This window comes from Panulirus ornatus, chromosome 65 (assembly GCF_036320965.1).
Source record: "Panulirus ornatus isolate Po-2019 chromosome 65, ASM3632096v1, whole genome shotgun sequence".
In the NCBI taxonomy this organism is placed as follows: Eukaryota; Metazoa; Arthropoda; class Malacostraca; order Decapoda; family Palinuridae; genus Panulirus; species Panulirus ornatus.
In genome coordinates this window covers 7740780-7755803 of record NC_092288.1, presented here as the reverse complement: position 1 = coordinate 7755803, position 15024 = coordinate 7740780, and the positions used below count along the sequence as shown (strand labels likewise).

At 41.7% G+C, this 15024-nt stretch overlaps 1 long non-coding RNA gene across 1 annotated transcript; it reads right to left on the bottom strand.

Annotated features, from left to right (window-relative positions):
- Positions 1 to 447: 447 nt before the first annotated feature.
- Positions 448 to 7858, bottom strand: LOC139746516 (uncharacterized). The gene is made up of 3 exons (XR_011712168.1): positions 7753 to 7858; positions 5667 to 5933; positions 448 to 2007 (listed from the first exon to the last, which is right to left on the bottom strand). It is a non-coding gene; the product is annotated as an uncharacterized lncRNA (long non-coding RNA).
- Positions 7859 to 15024: the final 7166 nt, after the last annotated feature.

The following is a 15024-nucleotide window of genomic DNA, read 5'->3' as shown; positions in this document are numbered from 1 at the left end:
TCTAACTGAATTTAATATACTGAACATTTATTATCATCATATATGAGAACCGTACTTTTCGTAAAGGTTTAGGTGGGTGAACCAATTTCCTGGGAGTATGTTGTCGGCAGCAAGACAATAAAAAATGGGAAATTGGAATTACGTTTTCTGTTAACGGGAGACTACACCAGTTGACACAATGATGGTTGGCATCGCCTTCGTTGCAGGCAATACTAAGCCATCAGCCTTTTTATACCGGAATCAATTGCCACTTGGAATTGAAGTTCATGTAGCAAGAGCTTTTTTAGGGTATAGAATGTTGGTTGAGGAGAACCTGAGTGAAGTTATTACTGGAAGCCAGCGGCCATTCTATCATCAAATACAACTCAGAACCTAGTCCTTTTCAGTCCTCCATAATGTTGACAGATAAGAAAGGAGAATATAACGTATAACAACTTTGGTTCAATGTTTATTTAGCTTTCAGATGAACATAAAAGTTTTCTAATATATTACATAGCCAAATGTTACACATGCCGCCATTTCTGAGTATAAACAATTGAGTATGAGATAGTCTCTGCTCTCCTAATGGAATATATATATATATATATATATATATATATATATATATATATAAAGCATTATTGATTTCTGTTGACATTAAGGTTATAGCTTTTAAGGTATATACATTAAAATATTAGGATGGTGGGACACAGCATGCGGGGTTGGAAGCCTTGGGTGACGGCAGCCAGCATCTGTCACACCTCACCACCCGTCACAGGCGTCACATCACCGTAACCAGGCATCAAAATGCCGTCACCAGTCATACTGGGCGCTAAATGATGTTATTCAGCATCTAACTTACGTCATCCGCGGGTGAAGCGTAGACCAGAGGTGAAGCAGGTCTTACGTTACGTAAGAGATGAAGTGGGGTCAAGGGTACGTCAGAGACGACCTGAGGGGCCAGGTTAAGTCAGAGGGGAAATGAGAGCCAGGTTACGTCTGAGGTGACGTGGGGCTAGGTTACGTCAGAGGTGAAGTGGTGCAAGGTTACGAAATCAATGGAGAGGCAAGGTTACGTCAGAGGTGAAGTGAAGGACAGGTTACGTCAGAGGTGCAGTGAAGGACAGGTTACGTCAGAGGTGAAGTGAAGGACAGGTTAAGTTAGAGGTGAAGTGTAGACCAGGTTACGTCAGAGGTGAAGTGAAGGCCAGGTTACGTCAGAGGTGCAGTGAAGGACAGGTAAAGTTAGAGGTGAAGTGTAGGACAGGTTACGTCAGAGGTGAAGTAAAGGGCAGGTTACGTCAAAGGTAAAGTGTACAGGTTACGTCAAAGGTGAAGTGGACAGGTTACGTCAAAGGTGAAGTAGACAGGTTACGTCAAAGGTGAAGTGGACAGGTCACGTCAGAAGTGAAGTGAAGGACAGGTTATGTCAGAGGTGAAGTGAAGGACAGGTTACGTCAGAGGTGAAGTAAATGCCATGGAGTGAAGGCTAGGCTACATCAGGGGTGAAGTGGGAGCCAAGTTACGCCAGAGGTGAAGCGGGGTACAGGTTACGTCAGAGGTGAAGTGGGAGCTAGTTACGTTTGAGGTGAAGTGGGGGTCAGATTACGTCAAAGGTGAAGAGGGGGCCAGGTAACGTCAGAGGTAAAGTGGGAGCCAGGTTACATTAGACGTAAAAGTGATGGCAAAGTTACGTCAGAGGTGAAGAGATGGCCAGGTGACGTCAGGGGGTGATGTGGCGACCAGATGACTTCAGAGCTGAGGCAGACAGAAGACTTGAATGGCAAAATGGTAGCCCAGTGATATCAGAAGGGGGGCATGGCAACCAGGTGACGTCCAATGTGTCAGTCAGGTGAAGTCCGAGGTGAAGTAACGGACATGTGACGTCAGAGGGGAAGTAGTAGTCGCTTGATGTCAGAGGGACAGGGGGGGCGGAGGGGGACCACTACTTGCCGGAGGACATCATCTTCTCCTTGAGTTTGCCCAGGTTTTTGCTGGCAGCGATGAAGTCAGGCAGCTCAATGCCCACTGGCGAGAGACAAGCAATGTCTACGTTAGTTCATATATATATATATATATATATATATATATATATATATATATATATATATATATATATATATATATATATATTATAAGCACATGCAGATATATAATTGTTACAATTTTGTTTCCTATTTTGTGTGTTACAGGGAGAGAGTTCTACACTTGTGTTGCCTCGTCTCTTATACATTCATCGAGCAGTTTCAAGATGAACATCTGGGTTAGCTGTGAGATCAAATGCCCTCTATCGGGTCACGAACTCTGGCCTGTTTGATTGGTGGGTCGCAACGCCAACCACTAAACCACCTGTGTGTGTGTGTTTGTGTGTGTGTGTGTGTACTCTATACTTTTCCCCTGACGCCACCACCGCAAGAAAACCGAATCAGAAATAGTATTCCTGTCATCGGTGATGGCCCCCCTCCCCCCCCCCCTTTTTTTTCCTCCTCCTCCAAACCGCCATTACTTAATTGCACGTGACACAAAGCAAGGCAGATCAATCCTGGCCCGAGACACGGCACGCGCGCCATATTGCCGCCCAAACAAAAGCGCATCAGAGACACTTTGACGCGCGCCGTCTAAGGTTTTCCGTCCCACGTAATATCATTTCAAATTCACTCGCATCACTTCTAAGAATCTTAGATATAAAGAAAAAAAAATCCTTATATAATATCGTGCGGGCAATGTGAGTAGAGGCAGGTGTGGCGAGGAGGAAGGTGTGACTGGGGTCCAGGCCAGCCACCTGCAGCCCACACACTCACCCCTAACAAAGCCACTCAGCGCCTTATTACAGCTTCTCTGTGACTGGTAACAGGTCGTCTGTCCTTACGCGCCCCTCAGACATAACACACCCCCCATATCCTCCTCACATCATTTTATCTATATACCCCCAGTATCCTACATCCCGCGTTTCTCATATATTTTACGTTACCACAATATCCTAGTCTGGTTAGATCTCCTTACCAATGAAAAGCTTTATTTATTCTTGGTACGTGACAAAAGTTTTTTTTTTCATTTGCAATTCATCGTTTGCAATAGGGTTGGTGGTGACCTTTTAACAATTACGTGGAATTTCAGATTTCAATATTGTTGAAATATATCAGTTTTTGGTTGTACTATATTAGAAGTTATTATCCTGGACCTTATTTCAACTTCACAAATGCTGTCATACGCCCAAGAGTGATTAGAGAACCTTTAAAGGATCAATACGAATTGCTGGCATGTCAGTTCTGCTGGTGTTAGTTTACTGTAGTTGTAAAGTACGTTAAAATTTGCCTTGAGGGTTTCGTTATGGAAATCGCTACAATAGATATCAAAAGAGTCTGCAAGACTTGTAGCACATGTTCGCGAAGTTGACAGCACCCGTAAAGTCATTTTTCTACTTTCGTGTTGGTTTTTCAACAAAATCAGCTAAATCGAAAGTATTCTTGATAGCATTAAACACTATATCCAATACTTCAAAGTATCATCTTTTCTTTTTTGAAGACATCGACTATGGGTGTCAGGGGCGATAAGTTCACACACCGCTAAAATCAATGGAGTTCAATTCTTTTGGAACTTTGAGGGAGTGTGACTTCATTTGCATGATATTCCTCTGTTTTTTTAATACTGACTTCCATAACATTATCATACATTCCTCTTTCCTTATGTTTCTTAATGTTTCTAATGTTACTGATACAATGACCTGCGTTTCAGATGACACTTCTTTTGAAGAACTCGATTTAGAAATATTAACATATAAGTAGAATCTTTGGATCGGTATTGACACCGAACAAACAGCTGCAGGAGTCACTGTGACTGACAGTCGCCTGACTCAAAACTGCTGACTGAAACGGGAGGATCAGAGAGAAATTTCCCTCTGGCACTATTTTCAGAACTCCAGCAAATTGCCCTAACTCCTTGACTGCCACATTATGTTCATGAATGCACTGTTTTGCTTTGCTGACAATTTCTCTGATTCTGTTTGTTCAATGACTTGTACCCATGACATCCTGGGAGATGTTCGAATTATTGATTGTATCAAGACAGACAAGGCTTAAAGCATAGTTATGTGTGAGTAGACGCAGCCTCTACCTTCCCAATTTCTCCCTCAAGTCATTGTAGACAAGCCATCATAAAAGTCCTCTACACTTACTTGGTGAGATTTAATAAAAAAATGTTAGGTTTTTCAATTTCAGCTTTTTTTTTTTTTTAGATGAGACGGCACGGGCAACTGAGAACCTTAATTCACACCATCTCATTACAGAGATATTCTCTCGACCAACCCCTGAGGAGGATGAACAGATGGGTTGACTGTGAACAGAATGCCAGCATCCGGGACTCGAACCTGTGGTCTCAACCCCGCGCGGTTCCTGAATACGTCATGGTCAGCCAAGCTAAACGCTACATCATGAAGGTCCTTATTTATTACTGCTATGGAAAAAGTATCATCTTTTTTTCATCCTCCAATCAGTCGTAAGCCGGCAAATGTTTGCCTTATGAGCATCAGCTGCTGGCAGACAGAGGGCATTCAAAGTCATAACCTGAAATATTTCATGGCTGAACAAATGACTGCTTTCCGTGCGTCTAGCTGCAGCTACACCTGCTTCCCTGTAGCATCTGCTATTGAAGGTCCAGTCACGAGTTCTTATCGCATCTAGAATTTTCATGTTTGGGAAAATTCCCCCCACGGGAATGGGTTCCATCTTCCTAGTTATAACGTCCATCTTCTACAAATGGACGCTGTCTTTGATCAGGAGTGTGATAGGAATGATGATGATGGGGTCCCGGAACAACAGGTCTATTATTTATATATATATATATATATATATATATATATATATATATATATATATATATATATATATATATATATATAGCCAGAGCCAGGTGTCCATTTTATCGACCAAAGCCTAGTAGTGGTGGACGGCTGGGTTGACTGAGGACCGACTGACGCAACCAGTTTCTTCTCTTAGCTCATTCATATTCCCTCTCCACTTCTCCACCTTATCATTCTCCCGTTTTCGTAAAGCCAGTACGAAGTTTCACACTCGCCTCCACCAAGATGTAATCAGACATCCTGCCACTTGCCCCTCTCAACACCTTCACATTCAATAATCTCTCCTTTGCATACAGTAAATTGGTACATCATCCAATAATGCATGTTGATCCTAAACTCCAATCATTACCTATAGTTATATCTATATTCTTTTTAATGCATGTATCGCTGTTCAACAGTCATCCGCTAATATGATAATATTTTATCTAAGGTATTCTGTCATACTGCCCACGTGAGACGACACTCTCTTGGAATTATGTGCCACAAACCACGCCAGGTATATCAACACTTCTGGAAAAAGCTATTGCACCGCTTCGCCATCATCACTTTCCGCCACAAGACATCCCTCGTCCCCAAGCCGCAGTTCAGCACCACAAAACACAGGGGTCCATAGCCTCATCCCAACCATTATGAACAACAAAAATAATCAACAGACTGCCACTCAGTATTTAGTATCTAGAACCATCTAGCGTCTATCAACCTTCCCCCATTTTTAAAGAACCTACCTTCTATACTGTGTGTATTTGCCCTGTGTATTTACGGCCCTTAATTGCCGTTATTTTAGTAAACCGTTATTCATCAACAATTGTGGTTGGAGGTGGTAACTCACGGTATCTCTTCTCCGGGAGCGGCCTGTGGTGGCGTTGGGGCAAGTAGGCTGCCACGACCTCCTTGCGCCCCTGGGTTTCTGCTGCCCTGTCCTCACCATCACCGGCTGCCGCGCTCACCCCAACAGCTGGCTCCATGTTGTACCTCAGCTGGAACGGGAGGTAGATGCGGACGGGCATGGCACAGCTTACGCCCACCATTACAACAATGACGCCCAGGCACGCCAACACACTCCTTGCCCTCACCCCTGACATGACAGCTCTCTGACCTGTGATGAACGGACGCCCTGGCTTAATTATTTGTGGACAAGGAAGTGTGAGAAGTAAAGAGGAATCACATCCAAATAACCTACTACATCGCTTCAATTTATCAAAGGAAATTTACACATTACCGATCATCAATTTTTTGTAATTCAAGTTTACCCCCATCAACGAACTTTATGCTATCACAAACATCGTCATTCACATTTATCACATATACACTGGAACAGGACAAAGGGTTGAGGATCTGTGGGGATTTAACCTTCAGCTTCAGTGATCAGGAAGTAAACATGAATTTCAAAAATTGATGATCGGTAATGTGTAAATTGGTTTCATCAATACATTTTTCACGAACTCTACAGACCTGCCTCATACTTCAGCAACGAAAAACCTGCGAGTTTTCCCTACTTGAAATTATCACTCCATATGAAAAGTACATGTAGTTCACAATCAATCAACCAATATATATATATATATATATATATATATATATATATATATATATATATATATATATATATATATATATATTACACTCAATTATAACCCACAACAACTCTACGGTTCAGTACGGCAAGAGTTTATCGAACCATTTCACGTATACAGCTCGAATACTTTCATAAATCTAAGAACCCTTGTTCAATAAAACAGCATTACCGTCTACTGACTTACCAACCCACATTTCGTTAACAGAAATTTCGCGGAGTTACGATCACACAGTTTACTAAAACATAAAACGATTACAACCGTAATGATCAGTGTCCAAGATAAAAATTGTATAATAACGCACATTTCACAAATGTACCAGAAGACGTAAGGACTTTTTAACCAAAATATTACCAACATAACATCCCATATCATCTTCACAAAAAGCCTATAACACTGGCAGGTGGCTAAGAGAAACATTATTTTTTCTGAATGTTAGCTGAACGGGTCTTAAAAACTGAAGAATTATAAAGGGACTAATGGAATTTCTTGGGAAAATGTTGATCCATAGGCTAGGAAAATCTATGAAAGTATGTCTTCGAGATGTTGAAAAAGTTTACGGATTTACCAACACAAATTTCGTTGAAAAATTACGATGTCTACGGATATGCCAACGCAAAGCTGACAATCAAAAAGAAATCTATGACTCTTCAACCCAAATTTCAGTAGCAACATAAAGTATCTAAGGACTTATTAACCCACTTTCAATTGAACAATGTATTGGGCACCTAGGAAATCATCCACCTTGGCTGTAAACATTCAAAGTTCACGACTATAATGTAGGACTCACTTTAAACAAACACAGAACTCCAACGCTACATAGAACAGCCCTTCATGAAAGACAGTACACCACTGTTACACATAACACCCCAATCAACATACACAATACACCGTTATAACACAGAACACCCTAATCATCATACAAAGTACATCATTACACAACCTCAATCATCACAGTATACAATCGTTTCACAGGCCCTCAATCATCATACACAGTACACATATCATTACATAACACCTCCAAATAATCATACACAGTACAACGTCGTTACACAATACACCCTAATCATCATTCACAGTATACCAGTTAAACAGAACACCCTAGTCATCATACACAGTACACCATCGTTACACAGAGCACCACCATCATACACGGTACACCATCATTACACAGAACACCCTAATCACCATACGCAGTACACCATCGTTACAGAGAACACTCCAATTCACCATACACAGTACACCCTAATCATCAGGCAGAGTACACTGATTGTCACACATGACACTCCATCATGGAAAAGTCACTGTGGTAGTGAGGGTAAGAGTGAAACGTTCCACTACCGGGCTGAGAGATCCCTGGCGGCAACTCCAGAGGCACGATGGTGAGGGAAGAGCGGTGGGTCAACTAGTTTAGGGCTCCTCCTCACTGACAGAAGTGGACTTTCCCTTCTCTTCCTCCTCCAACTTTATTCTTTCCCCAAACATATGTTTCCCACCAATCAGAGAGAGTCCTCCAGCTCCGGAGCGGTCGGGACCAATCACAGCTGTCTGTGGGAGGGTTCAGCAGCCAGTGGGGAGCGCCCACGCAGTCAGTCGCTGAGTGGGCGGCGTCTAGATACAGCAGCAAGAATCATCCTCAACCTGACTCTTCGCAAACGTCATGTTATCTATATTTTTTTCTCCTACTCGTACGCATCTTAGGATGTTTGAAGTCAATCATCATTTAATATCTATTTTCTCCTTTTAACAAGGTGGTGTGGGTACTTGACATGTAAAACAAAATTTGGCAAACATGATTTTCAGGTATTAGGTAGTTCGTCTGTGTAACCTAAGAATTATGAATCTGAAGGTGTCTTAAGGCCTGGTGGATTTGTAACGTTGCTTTGGCCCTGAGGGTTGAGTGGGCTGTTAGGCTGTTAAGTAGTAGTTTGTGTGAAGGGAAGTGAGGTGGGTGTATTCAAAAGAGATACGAACCCCGAAGCATAGTGGTTTAATAGGTCTTTCAGTCATTACGATCCCTAGGTCATGTACCTTCTAAGGCTTCCTGGTCACAAGGTCTAGTAAGATAGCAAATTAAGTTCGCTTTTTAATCATCCAGCCCTGAGGTCGTCCCCTGGGTCATCAGGCCCCTTCCAATTATGGACTCTGGTTGGTTAAGTCTGAAGTAAGCTAATGATTCATCTCGGCTCACTGATCAAGTTGGTTCCCGAGTCAGAATCAACTACTTTCAGGTCAAGTCGACTCTTAAGTCAGCTTGACCTTTCAGGTAAATAGGTATCTGCGCTGGTTGAGCTCTTAGTTCAAGTAAACTCGCTGAGTCAACCAAGCTCATATCAAAACTCCAACGCCTCCTTTAAATGACTATTGTTCAGCATATCACATCCTCAGTCGACAAAGAATCGTCTCAAACTGCATATTCCCGTCGAGCGCCATACGCTTTTACTGCAACAGCTTCCTTTGGGCTTTATTCATTAGACGACGGAGCTCGTGTGACGTCGGAGTGCGGCTGTCGAATGGCCCTTACTTCACAGAGTTTCTTATTTGGGGGAACTTTCAAGTCCCAGCTTTGGCGCTTACGTCGAATATAAGTGATTGGTCGTTCCATAAAATCATTGCGAGATATGAATTTCGTATATAGATTACTAGTTAGAGCTGCTTTAGCCTGAGCATCTGCTGTCTTATTATCGCTGATACCAAACTAACAAAAGAATTGTATAATTTTGCTTATTGTGGGGATTCTCACCAGCCAGCCATGAACTTTAAACTATAGAAGGCACTAGAGCATAGTGGGATTTGGCTTGGAATGCAATCCGGGACTCGGAGAAAGCTATGAATATATTCTAAGGAGTTTCTTCAGTGTAGCCTGAACACCATATCAGTTCGCAGTAAATGTAGATTCTCCCGGTATTTTCCTCTACGAAATTTTTCGGTAACCACGTCAAAGACCACTTTCGTCACATTTCGAGCCGTCAATCAACATCTTTGTTCTGGTTATGCTTTGTTATATACTATAAGTGCAATGTTCATTGTTTGTTTTTTCATATCCACTTCTTCAATGCAAACCTAACCCCTTGAAAGATTTGGATTGAAAAAGCGAGGTCTACCCCAGAGTTAGGGGCACTTATCGTATTTTTCTCGTCTCCAGGAACACACAAACTGCATCTTTATATACCCTCGCCCCATGCCAGACGTTCGATGGCATTTAAGGCCAGTGCTAGAGGCAACAATTTCCTGGCTTGTGTGTGTAGGTTGGGAGGAGGGTCGGATGACGTGCAGCAGGGCCATCAGTGCACCTCTATGGTATCAGTAGACCATTAACACAATACTAGGAGTCACACTGCACTGGTGCCGGGTTACGTACCAGAAAATGACGCTTCCATACTCTTTAGGAATGGGAATGGCTGGGAGGGAAGAATGTGTAGTTAGTTCGTTAAGGAACTCACAGCACAGAACACAACAAATGTGTATCTATCAGAAGGCTTTTTAGAGTTGAGAGCATTCATTTCAAAATTGTACTAAGATACATATTATTTCCCAAGTGATTTATGGCAATACTTTCTCAGGGAAAGCACTTCATTTATGTAAAGCTACAGCCTACTTTCACTTTCAAAATCATGACATCAACACATATCTAACCTCCACTTCCCAATGAAGACTCCTCTCATACACTTTACAAAGGTTCACCACCAGTCCCATTCCACCAAGTCTCCAGCAATGCTCTGGTTTACCAAGTATCCACCCTAGCTAATGTACACTTTAACAGTTTGCAAACGAAACACAAAACTGTCAGGTCTCCAGTTCTCTAGTACTTGTCCATCTTGTTGCCATCAGTCCATCACTGTATCTTCAGCATTGCTGTGACATGTGCTGCAAAAGTAGGTGGTAGATCGTACCAGCTTAAGTGCATTGAAAAAATAAAACTATGATAGACGGTCCGTCATAGTTCTGAAATACTCAACACATTTCTGACCCTTCTCCAACTTCCTTGTGCTCTTTTACTCATTCTTATAACTCCTACTTCAGCAAAAGGGTCATGCCCTCCTTTGTTCTTGCCCTCACACTAAGCTAAGCCCTGACATTACCAAACCATTGTTCCCGCTTCCCCTTGAGCTTAGTTTCACTTAGAGCTAGAATACCTAGATTTCTCTCCTTAAACATAATACTTGCCTCTCCCGTCTTCACATCCTAGTAACATCCAAGCACATTGACATACCCTCGTCTGAAGCTTCGCTTCGAGGAGACTGGCTGACTTCCTGACCGCTGCTAGAGCCTTTTAAAGATAGAAGGAACTCCTCAAGTAGGAAGTAGTAATATAGATAGTATGGCATGGAGTATTGAGTGATGTGATTGGAAATGGCGAACAGCTTGTTGAGGTATTTCCTGAAAAAAAGGATTCATGATTGGGAATACCTGGTTTAACAAAAGGGGCATATATAGGTACAAGTTGCTGATGAGAGAAAAAAGATAGATATATGCGTGTTATAAAGATAGACTGTGAGTGATTGAGAAATGTACAAGAACAAGCAGCAACTCAAGAGGAAGGTGCACAGGCTGAAAAAGAGGACAAATGAGAGTTAGGATGAGCGATTATTAGGAAACTTCTAAGAGAATAAGAAAATTCTTTAATTGGGGTAAAAGTGTTAGAAGACCTAGAAAACAAATAGAAAAATCAGTGAAGGCGGCAAATGGAGCGGTAATAACAGCCAGAGATGAGATGAAGAGATGGAGAGAATAGCTTGAAGGGTTGTTTGATGATACGGTGGCAGAAGCTGGGTGTTTGGGTTGGGGAGGTATGGGAAGTGGGAGTCATGGCAAGTAGTTTGGTGAAAAGATAGTAAGTGATGAAAGTCTAGAGAAGAAGAAATGTGGCAAGGAGGCTGGAGTGGATGGTAATAAAATTGAATTTCTTCAGAAAGGAGGTGGCTATGTTATTAACTGGTTAGTTAGGATTTTCAGTGGATTATGGTCAAGTGCCTAAGAATGGATGGAATCCCTGTAGGACGCCATTGTATATGGGCATGGTAGACAAAGGAGAGTGTTTGGATTACTGAGGTAAAAGTTTGGCGAGTGTCTCGGTATAGTTTATAAAAGAGTGACAATTAAGAGGGTGGTGGCACCCATAGGGTATCATATTGGAATGGTAGAGGATGTATGGATCATATGTTTACTTTGAATCTGTACTTATAGAAACGGATTTGCATGTGTAATTTATGAATAAAGAAGGAAATATGATGGGGTTGATAGATATGCTTTTAGGAATGTGTTGCAAATGTATTGTGTGGGAGGAAAGCTTTCAGAAGTAACAAGTAGTTGTACCAAAAGACTAAGGAGCGTGTGCATGTAAGGTTCCAGGTGAAGGCGGGTTTGTGATGTCACCATGACTGTTTAATCTGTTTATGAAAAGGGTCATAAGGGAAGCAAATGCAAAGGTCATGGAGATAGATGCAGGCATGCAGTCTGTTGGGATGAAGCCACCTTGGATGCAACTCAGTTATTGTTTGCGGATGACATGGCACTGGTGGCAGATTTGAGTAGTAAACTGCAAAAGTTGATCCCTGAATTTGGAAAACTTTGTGAAAGAAGAAAGTCTAGAGTAAATGGAAATGAAAGTTGGGTTATTAGGTTCAGCAAGGAGACAGGTTGTCTGAGGTGCAAGTTTGAATGGAGAAAATTTGGAGGAACTGAAGAGTTTATGATACCTTGGAATGGACACAGCAGTAAGTGGAGTCACAAGAGTGAGTAGAGTCATAGGATGCATGAGGATACAAACATCCTGGGAGCATGGAAGAATGTGTGGAAAGAAAGGTCACTATCAAGTAAGGTGAAGATGGGCATGATTACAGGTATAGTAGTCCTGATGGTATTGTAGGGATGCGAAGCAGGGGCTGTAGATGAGAAAGTACGTTTGACAATGAACATGTTGGGAATGAATTTTTGAGGACTTTCATGGAAGTTGATCGTGAGGTAATCATAAATAGAAGACAAACATGCATACATATATTTTTTCTTTCGTCTTACTTGATTGCTGTTTCCAACTTTTGAGTGATGGAGCCAGGAACAGACGAATAAAAGGCTGCACTTACTCACATATACTCCTATATACCATCGATTCAATTTCTACTATTCTGTGCATGCCTTTCACCCCCCTGCATGTTCAGACCTCTATCACCCAAAATCTTTTTCACTCCATCCTTCCAAATCCAATTTGGTCTTCCCCTTCTCCTTGTTCCCTCCACTTCTGACATATCCTCTTTGTCAGTCTCTCCTCCCTTATTCTCTCCATGCCTAAACCTTTTCAGCACACCCTCTTCAGCTCTCGCAACCACACTTTATTACCAACTCTTTCTCTTACCATTTTATCACCCAATAAAACCACCTTACACTACATATTGTTCTTAAACATTTAATTTCCTACACAGTCACCATCCTCTGCATGTCTTCATCTATAGCCCATGCCTTGCACCACATAACATTGTTGGAACTACCATACGTTCAGACATACCAATTTTTCCCCTCCCAGATAACGACTTCTCATTCTGCACATTCTTCAGTGCTTCCAGAACCTTCACCTCCTCACCCACCTTATGATTCACTTTCACTTCCGTATTTCTATTTACCACTATGTCTACTTGCAAATATCTAAAACACTTTGCTTCCTCCAATGTCTCTCCACTCAAACTTAAACCCCATCTAATCTATCCCTCTCTCTTGCTAAACATAATAACCTTGATTTTATTCATATTTACTCTCAACTTTTTCCTTTCACACACTCTTCCAAACATAGTCAACAACATCTGCAATTTCTCACTCAAATCTGCCACCAGTGATATGGCAAAATCATGCAGCAACTGACTCACTCCCTATGTCCCCTCATCTCCTATAAACTGCATACTCCCCCCTCCTTCCCTATAGTGTGCATACTAACTTATTTCTTCAACTCTTGCATTCACCTCTCTCACCATCCATGAACAAATTAAAGATCCATAGTGACATCACATATCCCTGTCACTGAATACCCTTCAATTGCAACTATTCACTCTCCTTTCTTCCTACCTGTACCTTACCTTGGTAAAAACTTTTCACTGCTTTTTCAGCTTTCCTCCCACACTGTATATTCTTAAAAACCTTCCACAAGGCATTTCTATCAACTGTATCATATGCTTTCTCACATACAAATCCTTCTGTTTCTCTAAGTATTTCTCACACACATTCCTTAAAACAAAAAACAAACACCTGATCCACACATCCTCTGCCGCTCCTGAAACCACAGTGTTCCCCCCCAGTCTAATGCTCTGTACATGCCATTACCTTCTCAGTCACTGCTCTGCCTTACAACTTACCAGTCCTCAAGGACCTCACCATGATAATTACTTACACTGAAAATCCTAATGAACCTATCATCTATACAGTCACCCCCTTTCTCCTGAAATTCAACTGCAATACCATACACTCCAATCACCTTGCTACATTTCATCTTACGTAAGTCTTTCACCACCTCTTCTTTCTTTACCAAATTGCTTTCCTTGACTCACATTGCATGCCATCCCAACTCAAACAGACTTAAGCTGCCACCCTATCATTACACACATTTGCAACAATGTTTCAAAATACTCACACCATCTCTCAACTTCATCTCTTCCTGTTACCATTTCCCTATTTGCCCCCTTAACCGATGTTCTCAATTGTTCTCATGTTTTTTGAACACTATTAACCTCCTTCCAAAACAGTTCATACACATATGTCAACTGATCTTCCATTCTTGCCCTAGGGGTCCCTTTTATCCTTATGAGGCTCCGGCAGCACATAGAAAGCTGGCCATGTCCACTGATTGGGACCACAGGTCATAAAGTGTTGTGATATTGTCTGTGCATCTATGAGCAAAGTGTGGAGCAACAGAGTAGTAAGTATGCAGCATTTTCTTTATGGTAGTTGCATTGTGGACATGAAGGGTCTTGGGATATGTTGAAACAGTGTTTGTAGTGTTGTTGTGATGGCTGATATCCACAGCATAAGTGGAAAAGTGTGAATCGTGTGTTTGGGGAGAGTGGTTTATAATGCGAGTATATCTGATGATTGGAGTCGAAGACTAAGATGAGAGGTCATTTGGTTAGTGTTTGTCAGGTTATTTCAGTGTATATGCATTTTTTCAAGAGTTATATTTGTTGAGGGTGGGAGGATTTGCAAGGAGAAGTAACTGGAAGTAACTGAAGTGTGAACAGGGGGAAGCTATCGATTTCTATTTAGGGTTTGGTTGTTAGTTATAGACTGGTTTGGATGAGAACGGTTGAGTGTTGCTTAGAAATGAGTGCTGACTATGTTGTGGTGCGACTGTATTGGGAGGATATCTTTTCATTGTTGAGCATTTGTGGTTGCCAGGCAGCCAATGGTTCTTAAAAGTGTACTATTTTGTGTGGTTTGCAGCTTTGTTATATTACTTTTGAGAGGGTGGGAGTTCAGGCAGGTGAAGTATAAAGAGGAGCAGATGAATTCTTTGTGATGGATGTTGAAGGAATCTTTATCTTGTCCAACTCTATTTCCAGTTCATTTTCTAAGGACATTTAGTTTGTTGTTGCTTTAGGATTAATGTTATTTGTTTAAAGAGTAAATGTTGTG